This window comes from Lagopus muta, chromosome 5 (genome assembly GCF_023343835.1).
Source record: "Lagopus muta isolate bLagMut1 chromosome 5, bLagMut1 primary, whole genome shotgun sequence".
NCBI lineage: Eukaryota > Metazoa > Chordata > Aves > Galliformes > Phasianidae > Lagopus > Lagopus muta.
The window spans coordinates 11,990,985-12,010,965 of NC_064437.1; the positions used below are offsets into that span (position 1 = coordinate 11,990,985).

Consider the following 19,981-nt stretch of genomic DNA (forward strand, 5'->3'; position numbering starts at 1 on the left):
TGGCTCTTAGCAATGGGCCATTAGTGAGCATAGGTAGAAACCTAACTGGAAATGAACTTGAACTCCACCATCTGCATTCAGAACCTGTCAGTCTTTAGAGGAAACAATTCCTTGCATTCCTTTCCAGCTACCTGACACTCACCTCTCCACAGGCAAACCAAGCTGCTATGTAGGTCACTGTGAAATATACATAATTGTATGTATTTTCTATCTGAGCTACCACACAAGTATTTGGAAATAGAGGTTCCTTCCTTTAAAACTTGTATAATCAGAAAATAGAAAATCTTCCTTAGAGTTGGGGGGAAGGAGGAAAGGGAGATTAACTCTGACTCCCTAGTGTTTCCTACTGTGTGTCTTTCTTTCAGTTGTGCATACTGATGTATATGTGTGCCGAAAGTTCCAAAACAGCAACAATAAACAAGGACACTTTTTGTCATCTGCTTTATTTGCTATGTTAGTAACATCTTTCCAGGCTTTTCATTCTCCTCTTTAAAAGACTTTCAAACACATATCAGTGAATTTCTTTGAGACTCTAACATTTTTTTGTGTGTGTGTTTTTTTTTTTTGGTTTTTTTTTCGGTTTTCCAACTGTAGTAGGTGTTGAAGAATATGAATTGAATTTTGAAGGTTCCTGGCTCCCAAGCCAGCAGGAGATGAGGTTTAATTGCTTGGAAATACATTTTCACAGTTGATACTGGGGAACAGAAAAAGTCTGCATGTCAAGGGCCTCTAAACTAATCATTTAGCCATAGCATGCACCACTGCATACCTAGGGACAAAGTAACTGTTAACAGCTTGAAGCTGTTGAAAAAATACACCAATGAGAAGGTCTCCTATATTTTTCTAATGCTATTCTTCACCCTGAATAAACTAATAGAAATGTTTTATTTTGAGTTCTGTCAGTTTGAATGAAAACAATTGTGTGCTCACCTACTTTCAGCATTGGAATTTATTAGATCTGAGACTGTTCATTAGGATAACAATTCTGAAGCTGTTCCGTTATTAATACGCTGCCTGTATAAACTCAGGGTCTGCCTGTTGTATATGGTTACACTCTGGAGACTGAAGTTTGTTTCCAGCACAACAGATCAGGTCAAGAACTGCAATAACAGTTAGTCATTAGTCACTAGACCTCAATTTTGCCATAATAGAAAATAATTTTTTCCAAGTATTTTCTCTCTGGAAAGAGGGAAAAAGCATAGGGAACTGTCAAGCTTATGACAATTAGAGTATGAAAAATCTGGGTATGGCTTCTGAGAAGATAACAGGGATAAACCTCCAAAATTCTCTTTTAGGTTACTGATTTAACTTGGGGCTAGATCTTAATGTATCGATATTGCCTACTATAGTAACAGTTATTTTTTTTTAAATTTCAAATCCTAGTGAAATAGAAAAATTACCTAATCTCACCCAGAATCAATCACATTGCTCCTAACTTGATACAGACATGAGAGACACTGATAAACTTCCCATGTGCAACATCCTACTTCTTGCCCCTCTATTTCTGAAGGACAGAGCAGAGATATATCTCAAACTGTTTCAGTAACTATCTTTTAGTACCCATCAGCTTAGGAGACGCAGCTCCCCTCTCATTAGTGCTTCAGAGAAACACCAGATAACAATTGGAGGCAGAGGAGTTGCAGTTGCCCAGGCACCTTCTGCAACTGCTGATTTGGACTCTGAAGTAGACAAGGGAGCAAATGACACTGAGGTGTGCCCCCATAGAAAATCCCATAACAGCTCCCTGAAGCCAAAGGGATATTCTGCAATCTGTGCTGGGCTTGAGCCTTGATGCTCTGTAAAAGGAGAAGTCAACTGTGATGTTGTTGGCAGGACTTTACATCCTACTCTACAGAAGAAATCTTTTTTAATCTATAAATGCTGATAAAACACATTAGTATAAAATATGACTGAATTTTCTAATTCAGTCTGTTCAAAGAACAAGACGGATATACATAAACATAATATATACATCACCTCCAGTTGACACTTAAGAGTATTAACTTGGCATTGTCCCTTTAGAATTTAGGAGAGGGGAAAAAAAAACGGAAAGAAAATTCTGCTATTTCATAAGGAATGAGCTATTTCCCAGCTACTTCTCTATGAGCTGATCAAAGACCTAGATAGAAAGGGTGGTATGGTGTAACTGAGTTTTATTAGAAAGCATGATAGCAGAAAGAGTAAAGAGCATTTCAGATCAGATCCTTATTTTTTTTAAGCAGACAGTAGCAGTTGAAAGAATATAAAAAGAAGCTTCAAAATGTAGAGAATGAATATAATGAATTGGTTTTACTTGAGAACAGTAATGGTAAATATAAACAGGAGGGATATTATGCCGATTGGCAGCCTAATAATCACTTGACAGTTAACTATAGAAAGGTCAAAGGTCATGGATTTTTAATCTATAGGTTGATGATCCCTTGGGGACTGTGTGGTGTGAAAAAGAATTTGGTATGCTTGATGCTATTAAAGGCATGATCAGCTTGTCAAAATCCATTAGCACTCACTTTTCCTTCAAATGAGCATTAAACTAGCTTTTGTTGTGATTATTTGAAGCAGATTTCTTATCACTGTTAGTAATCCTGTATAAGCATGAAACATTACTTCTATGAATAAAAGTGATTTTTCAGAAATTGGTAAAATGCATGATATATTCTACAATTAGGTCTTTTTAGAACATTAAACATTTTTCTGATAGATTGCAAGTAAATCCAAGGATTTCACAGGGAACAAATATGCTTACTAAACATGCATCTTAATATACAGGGCAGAGCATTACCTTTATATGTTTATAAAATAACAAAGGCAAAAACAAATCCACATTCTCTTTTAAAAGGAAATCAGAGATATATTTAGTCTTATTGTATAGCTTTCACACCCAAAGTGTTTTTAACTTGACTTTTCTTTGAATACTCTAGAATATTACTTAACTCTTTAGACAGTTGTAAGGAAGAGAAAATTCAATTGTTTTGAACATTTGTTCACTGTAGTTTCAAAAGCACTTCTTATAATGACCTTGAAAGTAAAGAAACTTGTAGAGATATTTTGATATTAGCAAGTAATGTATAAGAACGCTAATGTTACACAGATAAAATACTTCAAGAACTATATTTTTTCATTAAGTTAAAAAACAAGATGCATAACTTAAGATGAAAAGATGCAGTAATATGTACATAGAATATCCTGAAAGTTTCTGTTAGAGTTAAGGTCACTTAGGAGAATGTAATAAAAGTGAAATGAAAAATGTCACAGCAAACAATATTATATTTACAGCATTTGCATAAATCTGATTTTAAGTATATTTTAAATATATTAAGTAAAGAACTATTACATTCAGCTTTCAATTTAAATGCTGTCAGTTGCAAAACATGCATCCTTACATAGGTTTTAAACCTATATGTCAACCTTTAAAAACATGTTTGGAAAATAGAGAAATCTTTTGATCTTAGTCATATACCTGTTTATTTAAAAAAAAAAAAAAACAACACAGAAAAAGAGCACTAATCAATGCTCCCTAAAATGTAATAAATCTTGACTTTATCTCCCCATGGATTACATCTGTATCTTTAGAAATGCCTCAGTCAGTCTGGTTCATTTGATGGGCAAATGCATATCTCGCAATACTTGATGAGAAACTTGTGAACATACTCTGGCCATATCTACTTTGAAATGTCAGATGGATTTCTCTTGGGTACCTTTCCTTTTGTTGTGCATCAGAGCAAAATAATATTTTATTGTTGGTCATAATTAATAATTCATTAAAATGCACCAAATGAACACACGAAAAAAGAATGTGGATATAAATCTTATTAGGTCCCTGGATAAAGCCACTATGCTTTTGCATTTTGAATTTCCAGGAATATGTTCTATTGTCCAGTATTGGAACAAGCTGAGAAATGTAATATAAAAATTTGATAAATTGCTTTCTGCCTGTAAATGAGAAAACAGAGTTGTGAAATGAAGCATTCTGGCAAAGTAGAATTTGAGCTTAGAGTGTAAACACTTGAGTTAATGGCTAGGGTATCTCTGAGTCTCAGAAGCTGCGGTACATAGGGAGGGTGAAAGTGAGGTTATGGTAGCTCTTCAATATTTTACTTTGAACATCCTTACAGGCCTTAATTAGACAGATTACCTGTTCTGCATGGTGCAGTGTGCTGAACAGTTTTAAACTAGCTTGTCCTCAAGGCAAATGGAAGGCAAATCAAAAAGAATTACACTCTACACAAATAACAATGAATGTTCTATTAACGAGTACAGAAAAAAAAACAAAAATTTTCCAGTCCTTACTCTATTTAGTTTTTAACTTTACCATGTTCAAAAGCATTTGTGAAATATTTACTGATCATTTGCATTTATGTACCTAACCAGTCCACCTGTTCAATATTTCAATCCTTGTGAAACTATAAAGACATTTAATGTAATTACTTGATTTTTGAAATTCTTATGTTTCTTTGTATTTAAGAAAATATGACAATATAATGGAAATTTTTCAGACAAAAAAAAATGCTTTCCTTATTTCAGTTCCACTGGATAGATAAACAGATTATTATTATTTATTTTTAATCTCGGTTCAGTTCCTAACCTACAGTAAGAAAAGTAGCGGAGTAATGAGGATGTTTACTAATGGCTCCAGGATGCCAGAATTAACTTGCTGTATACATGCTAAGTTCCTGAATCTATTTAATCAGTTTATTCAGCCAGTCACCTTATGGGGAAGATCACCATGTCAAACAATTCTGAATGTTATTTTGTATGAACTGGGAACAAGACTTTTTAAAGGCCAGAGGTTTAGGAACATAAACCAGATGTGCTCATTTGAAATAGTCTACTTATTAAAAAAAAAAAGTCAAACACTTAGATCTTTTTTAAATCTCACTGTCAAACACACTCTATAGAACTAAGGATTTTACTGTTCTGTCATGAATTTCACTGATTCTTAGATGAAATATGCCTTCTGATCTTTGCCATAAATGTATCATTTCTCCATTTATATTCTAGTATTGTATCTAAGAAATTAATTTAATCAGTTCAATATTTTTCAAGACAGTGATTTTTAAAATCTTTTTGTATTTCTACTTTTAAGGTTCAGAATTACTGTACGTAGTTAATCTTTACATTTGTTTGCAAAACAGCTATATTTCCCTCCAAAAACTTGCACAGAATAAATCTAGATTACACTGTGGTTACTGCAAAAATGTTCACTTTTATTTTGCTTTATTTTTTTCTCCAGGTGCACATATCTAATAATTGATTTCTTGTCCATTGGAGTTACATAAAAATGTAATTTACTTATTAATATAATTTATCTCCATTGGTCAGCCTGCTAAAGTATTGTGTCAAACTGTCTGTGTTGACTGTTAGGATATTATTCACTAGAATCTCTGAAAAGAAATTTTTAAGAGTTCTAGAGAGGAAAAGTATCTAAGTACAAACTAGCTAACTTGCAAAATTGCTGTGGGGAGGAGCAGTACCAACTCTTTCCAATTTCCACCCACAGCAGTGAATATTAAACTGATTTCTATCTACTCTTCTTGAATGGACAGCAGAATGCTCAGATGTTCTGATTAGTGGAGTTGGAGCAGCATTTCTCCTTCCAGCCCAAGTGCTACTCTTCTTTCCAGAACCTCTCAGAGGAGCAAAGCAACAACAACAAAAAAAGCAAACAGATACCTGATATAGCAATCAAAAGTTACAGCAGAACAGAGAAAATGAAACACCTACCTTTGATAGCACACAGCAAGGAATGTATAAGTGATTGATTGCTACTAAATGTTTGTAGATCTGCTTTCACTGGTATGGATTATGCAGCTATGGACAGTTTCCTCATTTCAGCCATCTCATGTCCTGGAAGGTGGTAGAAGCCCTGGAGCTGTAAGGAATAAAAAGAAAATCCACTGGTTGGAGTTCTGTATTCTGCATGAGCTATGCTACTCTCTGTCTCTGATCAGTACAAGAACAACCCCAAGCAGATAGCAGGCTGCCACAAACAAAACAAAAACCAAAGCAAAACAGCCAAATAGCCAACCAACCACCAGACAAACAAAAACATAATTGAGAAAACTTTTGCTTATGTTATATTCAGCTGGTTAGCGTGTTGTACATTTGAATTTCTTCATTATGAATTGCAAACAGCTTTCCATTCCTAGGTCAGAAGCATTATTCACCCTTCATTGTACACCTCAATTTTTTAAAATATTTGAATGAGATTCTGGACTGTAGCTATTTAAACGTACACATAAGAAGCTCTAATAATTAGTATTCTATTAGCAAATACTTTCCTGCAAAATATCACCATAAATATATTTGTATATTTTATATTCGTGGGGATTTTGCTTTGTTTTATTGTTTTTATCTTTTGAAAACTGAAAATAGTGCTTTGGAATTATTTTTTCCTTTCTGATAATTGACCTGAGTAGAAAATATCAAACATAGGCTGTTTCCTAGATTTTCTTAGTGTTTGTCCTGATATAAGAACGACAACATACATAGTACTTCATAACCTGAGAACTTCCTTCTTGTTTGTCCAGATAAAAGACAAACTTCAAACAACTTCACTTACTGAGTTTGTATTTTTATTGAGATTTAATAAAATATAAGTCCAAAAATATTTGAGGGAAAAAAAAAACAACTCAAACTCCTTTAATCTTACTATGTAATCTAATTTTATCTAAATTAGAATTTTGAAGAAACTGTAAGAACTACAAAGAGAAAATTATTTTCTTTTCCTGTTGAAATCTCCACTTCAGTGTTTCCTACTTCTCCCAAGTGAACACTACACTTAACTTTTATTTCAATCTAGTTAAAGAATCAGTATGAAAATTCATCAGCATATACAAGAATGTGGTGATGATACTTATTGATTAATGGAATTAGTGAGAAAATGAAAATAAATGTTAAGTTAGCATATCCATCTTTAATTTAGTAGTCATTATGTGCTGTTTTGTTTTCAAAAGTCTATCTCAATTTTCAATAAGACATAAAATAATTGACTGTTGTTCTGCAAAAGGAAGGTTCAAGCACAAAGTTTAATAAGGCATTTGATGGAACATCTCCATTACAAAGATATCAAAGGAGAGCACTTAATTTGCACTGTAGTTCAGTGGTTAACCGTTACCTGATAATGTGGAAATTCCTAAGCCAAAAAGAAAAAAAAAGATAAATTAGATGGTACACAGGATGAGAAACTGGATTCAGGAGACCCATCTCAGCTTACATGCTCTTATGTGAGGAGCCTCTGGAACTGGTAAAAAAAAAAAAAAAAGCTCACATTTGCTTCTATTTGCTAACAACATCGCATTAACAGCAAGGATGAATTCTGTTGTTTCATACTCTCTTCTCCACAAAACTTAATTGTCTCCTTTTCTTTGATGAAGTGGCATCAAATAAAGCACCTTCATGATCTTCTGTATCACTTCTGAAGATATGCTTCCCTTTTCATTTTCTTGCTTGGATTGAAAAATTGACTTTACTGATACAAACATGGAATAATTTCAATTAAGATCAGAAGTGCCCAGAATAACTTGCTTTCTAATTTTTATTTTCACTGGTGCTAGCTGTTCAAAGGATTCTATCAGTAAAGTGTTGGCTTCACCATGTAGAGTTATTGATCTGAATAATTGGCAAAACTCACTGAATACCCAAGAACAAGAATTTTACTATGTAGCCCCTGGGTGTTACAATCAATCTATGAGTGCATTAAGTATATATATATATATATATATAATATATTATATATAAATATATATATATATTTTTTTCAAACAAGCAAACAAAAAAAAACAAACAAAAAAAATCAAGTATTTTCTTTAATTTTACATTTTGCTGTAAGTTCTTCTCTTTCAATTATGATAAGTATTTGTGAGATAGTAGAGCTTTTCAGATTACAACTTTATTATAGGTAGATCAAAGTACTGTGCAAATGGGAAAAAAAGTGTATCTTCACACCAAGTTTTTAGACTGTTAAAAGTTATCTGTCACCTGTGTAATTTAACCCTGTATTCCATTAAGGCAAAATAAATGTATGCTGTAGATACCTCTGCTTCTTTATATTCTGTATCTCACCCAACAATCCTCCATCCCATTTGCCTTTTGTATTGCTCTTATGCTCTTGACTGATGGTTTAAATGATTTCTTCCTAACCATTTTGCTGTATGATCATTCTATTAAACTCAGAGTCCTAGATTGATTCCCTGCTTCATACCTAATTATTTTATATTTATCGCATGCTTGTAGGAAACTTGTGAGCATCTCTGGCTTAAAAAAAAAAAGTGGAATGAAGATCAGAAATAAAAATAAAGAGAAGTCTTTTGGCCAGTGATTTATGAGTCACAGCAGGATAGTATAGCAATTATCATGAATTACATTGATATTGAAGAAACCATTCCATCAGCCAGTTGGATACTTTCTGGATACAGATACACTCTCACTTCTCTTTCTCATTACATTTTGGAAAACAATTACTTTTGCATGAAGATGTAGTGCATTGAGCAGCATAATGGCACAGGTAATTCTATGGAATTTTTTTTTCCCCTGATTGAGAACAGAAATAGGAAATAAAAAATTCTTCAGATCATTCATATATATATATATACACACATATATACACATATATATACATATATACGGTGGTTATAAAATCTTTAAATATATATATGCATGATTTTGGAAGTTGTAGTTGTTAATTTACATGACTTTTCATGTCTGTTTTTACTTGTATGAGGGATGTTTAAATATTAAGTTATTTCTAAAGTTACTACAAGTCATATAATCTGCTAGATTATATGGGTTTTATTTGTTTTTAACTGAATTGTTCCATCTGTTTTTATTATTAGAGGATATTACTAACATGCTACCTTCAAAAAACAAAGCTTACCAACTCCTAGGACAAAGTACAGTTTATGCTCTAACAGCTTACACAAATGAACATCTAAAAATGCACAGAACCAGAGAGGGTGTATGAAAAAAATATATACAAAATTGAATCTGCTATACAAGATGGGAAAGTCTCACTCATAGCCCCCAAAACAGTACTGCTGAACAGAATATTTCTGGTTAAGTACTGTTTAATGCAGCTATTAAACATTTTGTGCTACATTTGCTTCTACTAGTCAAACTCATTCCCTCTGTTTGTCAATTTACAAAATACATTATCCTTGAGGTGCCTTTTGAAGAAAGTTTTATACTCAAATATATATATTTAAATAATTAATTGCATAATAAATTAAGCCAAGATATTTACTTTTTAAAATATATTTTCTTTCGTTTATTTTCTTTTAAATTAAGGTCAGGTATTTTCATCACCATCATAAGGTACTGGAAAACAAACTCCATGGAAATGTAGTTTGTGCACTAATGTCAATTGTGTTCAAATTAAAATTTTGCAAACTATGAATTACTGGTTTGTATTAACCCCATAAATTATTCCATTTAGCAATTATTTAGTCTTTACTAACTTCACTGATAAATTTAGTTTTCTGGTAAATGGAGCTTATATATTTCATATCTTGAGAAATAACAATGGAAAACTTTCCAAAGAAAATCCCCAACAACTCTCAGAGAAACTTAAAACTAGAAAAGAATTAAAGAAGGAAATAACCAGCAGCAAGAACAGATTGTTGTTTTCCTGTTTTAGCTTCATTCGTTTTTCATTCCAGCAATATACTTCACTGATATTGCAAAGGTCCCCACTTACTGGTTTGCTCCAGAGATTCACTACTCTTTGAACACTATTTCTTTATGATGAGAAATAATTTTCTATCATAGTTAGGGCTTTGGGGTACGATTCTACCTAACATAGTCCAAAACATATGAGTTCTTTTACTGAATTCATGGCAAAATGGTGCATGGAGTTGAATGTTTTATTGTACTAGGGCTTCCCATGGCAAAAAGTCAGAAATCCTGTTTGACAACTAGTGCAATCATTCCTATCAGTAATACGCATTTTATTCATCAAGATGAGTTTAGTTCACAGCGGTACTTAACCTTTTGCCCCTCATATTCCTTGAGGATACATAACGTGTTTAATTTTGTTTAACAGGTTGCTAAATTAAAATACAGCAGGTATACTTGCAGTGCTGTTCAGAAAATCCAGCATGTCTTGATATTTTGCATCTTTCTAAAATTGCAATTATAATGCTATTAAATATACCTAACGTGCCCTGACACTCAATTTAGAAAAATGAATATGACAGTGAAGACCTCTTTCCAAAAAGATTTGTTTCTGCAGTATATATAGGAAAAATAATCCAGCAATTCAATTTCATTGTGAAATCAAACTTAAGTGTTTTAAGAATGTTTGCTACAGAATACATATTTAACAGAATAGAAAACCAGCTGAACACCCTTCCTTACAGACATCTTTAAAAAAAAGTAAATGCTAATAAAAAGATTAAAAACTTCGTATGCCAATAGTCTATAACTCTAACTGCATACATTTTTAAAGTGTCTGCAACTTATGAAAACAAGTGTGTTGATGTATTTATTAAAAAAATGAGTAAGAGTCACAATTTGAAGTAGTAAAATCAAAGCAAATATTACTCCACATTTTTTTTCTCCTCTTTTTTTTTGCTGAATAAGAGGCAAGAAGATTTAGTAGTGTAACCAGTGACTGATAGCATGAAAGAACAGAGCTTAATTCATGGTATCATAGACTGGTTTGGGTTAGAAAGGACCTTTAAGATCATCTAATTCCATATGCCCTGCTACAGGCACCTGTCTAATTAGACACCTGTCTAATTCCAATCTCAGACTTAGTCCCCCCTCCAGGCCATTTGGCAAAAATTGAACTAAGCACCTGAAACCATCTAGAGTTCAGCTGTGTGTCGCTGTGACTCAGTTCCTGTTTGCAAATAAATTTTAATTACACTTCCTTACTTTACAGCATTGTCATGACAAAATGCACGTTAAAGATTGAGGACAGTGGGCACTGCACGAGCACAGTCAACATCCAGCCATGTTGGCTGCATACTTATGAGTCTGTAAGCTCCAAAGTTTGAAGCCTGCTAGCTGTGCCCTTCAGTTCAGAGCACTGTACTGAACTTCAGCATAGGAAGGCACCACACAGACTTACTTTCCCTTTCCTCAGCACTTTTGGCACTATATGAGCACACACATTTAGAATTCCTGCTTAGGATTCCTAACATGCCTTGACACTACTAAGAAAGTAAAGAATAGCACAGGCTCCCCTTATTGACATCTGGCTCTAGATGTCTTCAAATAAAGCTACAAACAAAAATTACTAAAAAGCAACATGAGTGCCCTGTCAGCCATTTCTTTGACAGGCTGTGCTATGCCAAAAGGAAGTACATCATGGGTGAACTTCAGTGCAGCCTTTAAGGTGTGATAAGAATGAACAAATGTAGTTCTTATTAATAGAATCAGACAACCATTTGTGTTAGGAGGGACCTTAACAAGCACCTACTTCCAAGATCCCCATCACAGGGACCTTCCACTAGACCAGCTTGCTCAAAGCCCCATCTAACCTGGCTTTGAACAGTTCCAGGGATGGGGCATCCACAATTTCATGAGGCAACCTGATCCAGTACCTCACCATCCTCATAGCAAAGAATTTCTTCATTCAGAAGGCACCCTTCTCTCCAGCATGTCTCGTATATCAAACAGATTGGTATTGTATAACCAAGATGTTATAATCACAATATAATTGTATATAATCAATAGATATCAGGATGTTATAATTGTAATATAATCAAGAGAGTAAGGCAAAGCAGACAATGATAACAAAAAGAGAATAAGTGGAAGAGCTTACCCTTCGGCTGAGCTCACCAGAAGACACCAAAAGAGGGGATCTCCAGAAGAGATCCTTCCCCTCTGGTAGCCAGCTCTTAAATAGGTCTAGGAGGGCTGGAGCCTGGCTCCACCCCTTCTGGCAGCACAGGTGAATTGCCTTCACCTGTGCTCCTCTGGCTGACTCATGGCTCACCTCAGGTGATTAATCAGAGGTTCAGGCCGTGACTCAGCAGTTCCCATACAGGTATCATGAGCAAACTTACTGAGAGTTGCACTAAATTCCTGTAGTTGACAAAGGTTTTAAACTCTATCAGTCCCAGTATAGACTTCTGAGGGACACCATTCATCACTTGCTTCCATCTGAATATCAAGCCATTGAACACAATTCTTTGAGAGCAAACATCCAGCCAGTAGTACCTAGATTTGCTAAAGGAAGTCCTAAAGTGTCAGGCACAAACAGTAGCATAGACATTACCTAGAATTATACTAGATACAGGGCAGAAAATACAATTCATTTACTGAATTTTACAATGAGCAGTTCACATTTCCATTGACCGTGTACCATTTGTGAGTCTGTCTTAGTAGGGCACCTAAAAACACAACCCAGCTTTCCCAAATACAGAGAGGCTTAAGTAGAAAAAGAAACATGCTCAATAGTAAATAAGTACTTTTATTTTCCCTTAGTGTTTTTCTCTTTTCTGTCTACTAAGATTGCTACTGGCACTGTATCTTATTAGCCTCAGGGCCTGAAGCCCAAAATCCATTGGGTGTTAAAAGTCTGTTATTGTGTTATTTTTCCAGAGCTGCAGATTGAATGAACAAGGGAATATGTTAAGATTTACTCTGGAAGCTGAGAATTTTAAAGAAACTGTTCCACTGACTATACAGATTTTAAATGACTATATTAGAACTTTCATTTAAGTGTTTCCTAAAATCTTATCATGATATCATTAACAACATCGAAACTTTGGAAATTGAAAATGCAGAGATCAACAAATTATTTGTTACAAAAAGGGCCTTGCAAGTCTCTAGGGAAATGGAATATTCTAATGTCTGTTTATACCAGCAGAAATAAATTGTATTTGGTAAACATAATGTTAGTCATTTGCAAACACGAAAAATGTGGGTTTTCTTTTTCTTGTTGTTTATTTCAAAGGCTGCGTACTGCACAGTGAATGTATTTGGGTTAAACTGATTTGCAACATAGCAAGACTTCAGCTGTTGACAGAAATTCCCTTTTATGTATGCATAGGCTTTTGTCCCTGCATTTCCATTCTTCTCCCTTCTTCCTACTTGCCTTCCTTACTTCTCTTTTTTTCTTCTCTTCTTTCATTGTTATTTTTCTTTGTTCTCTTTCATTCTTTTCTTTAGACTTAGGGTAGTTTAACATGGAGGTATTACCTGCTTTTCAAAAATCTGTCAGTGGAACAGACTGGAATACCAACATTAACAGTCTGAAATAGCTATCTAAGAAATCAGTTTTTGAACTATAAATTCTGAACCATAGTTTTCAAATAATTTTTGTAACTACTGGATGAAGACTTCTTTTCCATTTCTCATGACAAACTTTGAGATATAATTAATTTTGGTTTCCAAATAATGAAAAAAATAAGAATCAAACATTACATTGCTTCCCAGTACATGCGGGAAGGAAAAGGCTGTGGCCTGAGTCTATTAGAAAAAAACAGGTTTCAAATAACTTCAGAAAATAGCAGTCACATTAGGAATGGTGGGAAATTGACAGAATATGAAGGGCAAAAAATGAAAAACAAAGAATTGAGTGGCTTCTTGCTATAGTGAAGGTCTTTTCTATTTGAAAAAAAAAAAAAAAAAAAAAATCAAAATATTAGAGTGCTTCAGGATCTGAGGTATTTTCCTAGCACAGTAGTCAACAACTCAAAACCTCCACCATAAAATCATCAGTCCATCAGTCCCACACAGTGTAAACGTGTTAAAAATATATATAAATCTTACAATTACTGTGACAACTAAGAGTTATAAATTCCTTAGAAATAACAAGCAAGATAACAGTAGGAAAAAGGGACACAAGAAGTAAGTTTAGTACTTATAATAAACTTAGTATCTTATTTTAAATACATGTCTTTATCCTGCTATGTCATCCACCAGATTTCATGATTCACTTTTTAGCTACATTGGCTGTTATTCAAGTAATGCATCTTTGGCATTTATATCTCAGTAATACCATTAGGTACTCAAACTATATATAAAAGGGTACATATAAATGAGTAAAGCCAGTTTGAAGAGTTATTAAAATGTTATATACCTATAAAAACCAAAATGAAGAGTAGATTATGTCTTAAATACATCAATCAGAAAATACTGGAGTTACTCTTCACTTAATTTTCTGTGTTTATGATAAAATGAATGATCAAACTAGTCTTTTAAATAAATTAATACTTTCCAGAAAGCAAAATTTGACAGTCAATCAGACAATTAGATCTCTGCTTCATTGTCATACTACATCTGAAAGAGTGCAGTTTCCCACACTCTCTTCTTAAAAGAAAAATAACATCCAGTTCTATCCATCTGATTAATACAATGTGGTTGCCGTACCATAGCGCAGCCATGGGAGAGATGGATTAATATGTCAGCTAAAATTGACACTAGGATGACTAGTAACCTGCTTGATATAATTCCATGGGGTTTCAGGCTTTCTAGGAGAAAGCTTATAGCCAGAAAACTTGTTTTTAAGTAGATATACAATTGCTGAAGTAGCTTTCATTCTGACACTGATACTAAAATTCAAGTAGTTGAGACAAAGAATGGAGCTTTGTAAAAAAAAAAAAAAAAAAAAAAAAAAAAGAAAAAAGTTATTCCCTTAAACAATTGTTACAGCAGTGTTTATTATTTTACTCTAGGAAGAAACTGTTCCCTATTGCTTGCTTAGGAAATACAGAATTTTTACAATTAAAGGACAGACAATATAAAATTTATTGATCATTATGCACATAACAAGGCACTTAATTTTTAATCCCAGTATATATATAGAAAAAAACACAGGGAAATAAAGTGTAGTGGAAACAGATACAAAATGTATATGGGAGTACGTGCACAGTAGCATTTACCAAACATCAAAGCAGATTATATTATACATGCAAGTGCTGTTGATGGCAGATATGTCAGGTAAAGTTTATAAAACCTGTTTTCTTTCCAAATAAGTCTGAATTCTGGGATAGTGTCCCATGCAGCCAAACGTTAAACCATCTTGGGATGTGGCTGCAATCTAGCCCCTCAGGTGGTAAGGCTGGAGAAGGGCATTTCACATAAGAACCTTTTTTTCTAGAGCAATGGTTTTCCATATTTATTTCATAGTCCAGATTAGGATTACCAGCTGGCTGTCTGGGAAAGAAAATGAAGTACAAGAGGGAACCCATTCAAATTCAAGCAGTATAAAAGCATCAGCAAGCAAAGCCATCGAAGACATTGATTCTGGGTTTCCCCATATAGAGATATGTTGTGATTATTTCACTCCAGTGCTTGAGATAAACATTGCTTCTTATCAATAATGGTTGCAGTATTTTTGTTAAAAGAAGCTAGGTACAGTTGCTCCTATGACAAAAAGAAAAAAACAATAAAGCAAACTAACAACTTTGAGATAATTGTGTAAAATATAGAACTAAGTATGAAAAAGCTCTGTCTCTCACACACAGAAATCCAAATGCATTCCAAACATGCACTGCAAACATAAACAAAAGATGTATTCTGATGACACAACCTGACAGCACTAATTGACCTCAATTTTAATGTGTGAGATAAAGTCTATTCAAACTGAAACAATTGTTTCTTTCTACAAGTGCAATTCCTTGAAAGGTACAATTTTGCCACTTGCTCTGACAGACTGGCCATACAGGATCATAAGAAAAATGTTGTATAATTGTAGATAAATCTCAAATGAATTCAGCACCCACCTCCACATAGGTGTTTAGAGTCAGCCATAGCTGCACCTGGCAATGGACAACTGCCACTCAAGGAAAGGCACAATGCATCCTCACATCTGACAGATCTGAAATTCCTAACATGAAGAAAGCAATTATGGGCACAAATGGCCCATGAGGAGCTGGTGGGCTCCTTGACCCAACGGCAGGCAGCACCTTCCTCCTAGCAAAGAACTGCACGAGAGCACTGAGGCCACACATCACCTTGACTTAAAGACTGTAGTATGACAGAACGATAAAGTGTTGAACACTCGCAAGCACAGGATATTGCAAAGCCAGACAATGCTTTTTGCCTGTTAATTACACTTGTCCTCATGTGATGTCTCAAGGCTCCTTACATAACTATAAAGACGAGAGTCTTGGTGTGTTTCCAGTCATGACTGTGAAGAAAAAAATTTAATTGCCTTTCAATTGGCCATCAGTACAGAGGGTTCTGGCTTTAGCTAAGGTGTTCATTTATAAAAGATTCAACTGGAATAAACCATCTGACTGAAGTGTATAAGATTTCTTTTTTGTCTTTGTTAAGACAAAAAACCCTAACACATAACAGAACACTAGTAATTTGGAGTGTTTGAGCAAGGGGAAAATGTTGGATAGTGTAAAAAACCCACAAAAGCACAAGGTGTCTTACATTTTTCAGGTAAAAATTTCTTTGGAACTTCAGCAAAACACTTACAGCAAGTGATAAGTGAAACCAATCATTCCCATGGAAGATTATCATGCTTCTATAGGATTTACTTTTATTTTAAAATATTTCAGAATGAACTATGCCTTTTCTGTATTTGTTAAGGAAGATATAATAATAACGTTTATTGTTCTTTACTAAAATCCCTTGGGTGGTTACAAAGCTGGCTGGAAAATGTATTTATTACATTTTGTTCAGCTTTCCCCACAAAGTCCAACAGCAGTTGTAGAGATGTTAAGATACAGCAACTCTGGCAAAGACATCCACTGAAGAAAACATTTCTTGATTTCACATAAATACACAAGAAAATGGCAAAGCTGAGACTATATTTCAGGAAATAGTAAGCTATTAGACCTCTATCCTATCCATTGGATAGAAAAATGCTCCACTGCTAACAGTATGCTTAAATGTGTAATATATTAATGTCAATTTTTTTAAGCATACAAATAATATTGGCAAGTATGACTAAGCAGGGAAATTATTCCCTGAAAAAAATGTAGGCCCTGATGGGAAGTCAATGGCTTAGTCCAATTACTTCAGTAAAATTTTTTTGTTCCTAAAACTTTGTGCAAAAATTTCAACAAAAAACTGAATTTCCTTCGTACAAATATACTGTACAACAGAGGCTCTAACACAAATGTCATAAAGATGCCACCTGACTAGAATGTCCTGTCTTCATTTTGCTACTTGGACCTTTAAACACAATTCCACTGCAGTCTTGCCATGTAAATTTTAAAGTTGAATTTCAATTTTCCCCAGAGAAACAAAAACCTAACATTGTCATGACAGAATATCCTGAAGCCCAGTAGTACATGCCACTGAGTACCTGAGAATTCATAAAAAGCATGACCGTGGTTACCCCAGTAAATGAAGAAATATTTAATGCAGAATGATTTTCCTAACACATACTTTGTTTCAGAGAAAATGAAGAAGTTTTGTGTATGTGTTTTGCTCATTCCTCAGAATTGCTCCAATACCCTAATCAGCACTGATACATCACCTAATTTCCTTTTAAAAGAGTAAAGTAACAGCATTTTCATCAGTTATCCACATTTTCCCTTTTTTGTTAGTGCTTATAAACTCTGAACACCTGGGATTGCTAAAACTTCCCCTTGCTCCACTGAGGTGTTTATGAATGACTATCTTTTCTTCCTAATTATTGTTCTGGGGAAGAAAATGTGTACCTGGGGCCAAGATGGTGATTATTCATAGTACTCTCCAGTTAAACAGCTTCAGTGGTGCTGTTCCTTTGGGTAAAACTTTACAAGAGTGACTTCCAACTTTTCTCTTGAATAGAGTTTCCTTGTTTCCTCTAACCTTCTTTTGTCCACGTTGTTTTTCCTGTTTATTAGCCACATTCTAATATAATAGCATATCTTCATAATTAAAGTTTTTGTTGCATGTTATAAAGTAAAGAAGTAATAAGTGTGCAACTATACAGAAAATCAATTCCTTGTATGTAATTTTTTTTTTTTTTTCTAGTTTAGAAAACATTAGGTTTAACATTGCTCTGGAAAGTTGTAATGGTGAATATGGTTCACATTTTATACAACAGATATTTTTATTTATTCAACTGCTCTAATTGACTCAAAGCATTAATTAATGAAAATCATTTCCATTCCAGTTTACAAGCAATTCCTTAAAAGCAGCACTATAACATGCTTTAAAGAAATGTGTTTTTCATAGTTCAATTATTGTCACAGCAAATATCCAAACTACTGAATAAAGACAATAAAATACCCTATAAGAAGTTAGAGGCCCCTGAACACTTTTGTTATACTGTACACACTGGAATCGGTGAAAGAGTTTTCAGATACTATAGTCTGGGAAAACATCTGGTTTGTTCTATTTTGAACAAAGAGGGACATTTTTATATTCCTACTTTTCCCCTTACTGGAGGGGAGCACTTATGCTGCTGCAGCTAAGATTGTGTCAGCACTTCCTTTATTAAATCCATTATGAGAACCAAAAGGGTGATTGGAGAGTTGTCAAATTTCTACAGGTGGTTGAGAGAGGCATGATAGGAGCAGCCCTGACCTTCTCACTGGTCCAGCTGTGCACATTAGCCCAGCTGAACTCCACAGACAACAGCAATTTCATCAGCACATCCATAAGCAAGACTCACCATTGCAATTAAAATATCCAGTTAACACTTGCTTCAGAGATCATTGAAGGAGCAGGATACATTAGTGTCAACAGGTAACTGGCCATGCTTAAGTGACTCCCTGAGTGAGATCACTTCCAAAGGAGAAATCAGGCAGTCACTGAGGAGTGTTTGGGAATGAGGGAAGCAGCTGTCAGCAGAACACGTGCTTGAGTCTTCCCTTTACCAATGCCTTATCTGGTGTCCCTTTTCCTGCACCACTACCAGGGTAGCAGCAGGGCAGGACTTGGGGCCCAGCAGCCCCTATCTCCCCCAGCTATATTTGCATTCCAACCTGCAGGCAAGGGACACTTAACTCCATTGCAAGTCTATGCTGTAGCCCGGCAATTACTGATACATGGTGCATAGCACACGCCAATGCCATTTGAAACTCTAAAAAGAAACTTTCCAATCCTGCCATACAGGAGAAAAAAGTTTCAGAAAACGCCAAGATTATTTCAATTTGAAGTGGCAAAAATAAATTTGGAGAAGTACTATTTCCTGTCGGTAAATCATATTGATTAGCTGTAACTTTTTACTGGAGAGCACCATTTGGAATAGACCCAGTACAGAGACTAGGAAGTGCATCAGGAAAGCTTTGCATAGAAGTATTGTAAGAACATTATTGCCTAGTAGCAGCTTGCTCACACTATGTACATTCATACAAAAAAAAAAAAATAAACTTCATTTATTTTCTGAAAGACTAAAGGAATCACAGGACAGAATAACATTACATACATGGCGCTCTATATTTGCGCTAAGCTAGGAATTTGGACCTAGTATTTCTCTCAGAGCCTGCAGTTTCTGCAGTTTCAATAAATAACTTCTTGTAACTAGAAAATCTATCTAGTGAAAGTTTCCCAGAAACATAGTTTTGGTGCTATGAGAAGAGTTCCTGACCAAATCTTAGTTTTGCAGTAAAATATTTTTATATCTGTACTATTATTTTCTCCCTTTCTTCCCCCTATATATAGCTGTTATATGCACTGAAATGTTGAAGCATCACCACAGTTTTCTTCTTTGTGAAGAAGACTGAAAATTCCTGGCATACCAGGAAATCCATGAATCCTACCTTCAAACATTTAGGTACCTGATACAACAGATCTACGTCATCTTTGCTCTATTTGAAGAATGCTTTGAAACACCACCAACTCTTTCTGGATTTGATCCATTCTGCTCACAGAGAAACAACATTGCTTCTGACAGGTTCCATAGGATGCACACAAAATAAGTTGAACTCACCCAACTGGTGAAGGGGCTCTACAGCTATACAGACCTCCTCAGAAAGCAGCTTCAGTCAAGAGAATCTATCCTTTCAGCAGCTGGCCCTTATATGAGCCTAGTGTGTGTAGCCCTTCTGGTCTCACTGGGAACAGGTGCAACCAATTTGCCTGTGCTCTGTGGGCCAGACACACCCCTTCATCAGGTGCTCAACCACCAGTTCAAACCTTG

The 19,981-nt window shown here is 34.6% G+C and overlaps 1 long non-coding RNA gene across 3 annotated transcripts in view; it reads right to left on the minus strand.

Annotated features, from left to right (window-relative positions):
• LOC125693853 (uncharacterized) overlaps positions 1-19,879 on the minus strand; it is a 41,094-nt gene extending 21,215 nt beyond the window's left edge. For all 3 annotated transcript variants that reach the window (XR_007377281.1, XR_007377280.1, XR_007377282.1), the window contains exons 1-2: positions 19,772-19,879; positions 5,722-5,869 (exon numbers count right to left, since the gene is read on the minus strand). This is a non-coding gene — a long non-coding RNA (uncharacterized LOC125693853). The remainder of the gene's footprint in view (positions 1-5,721; positions 5,870-19,771) is intronic.
• Positions 19,880-19,981: the final 102 nt, after the last annotated feature.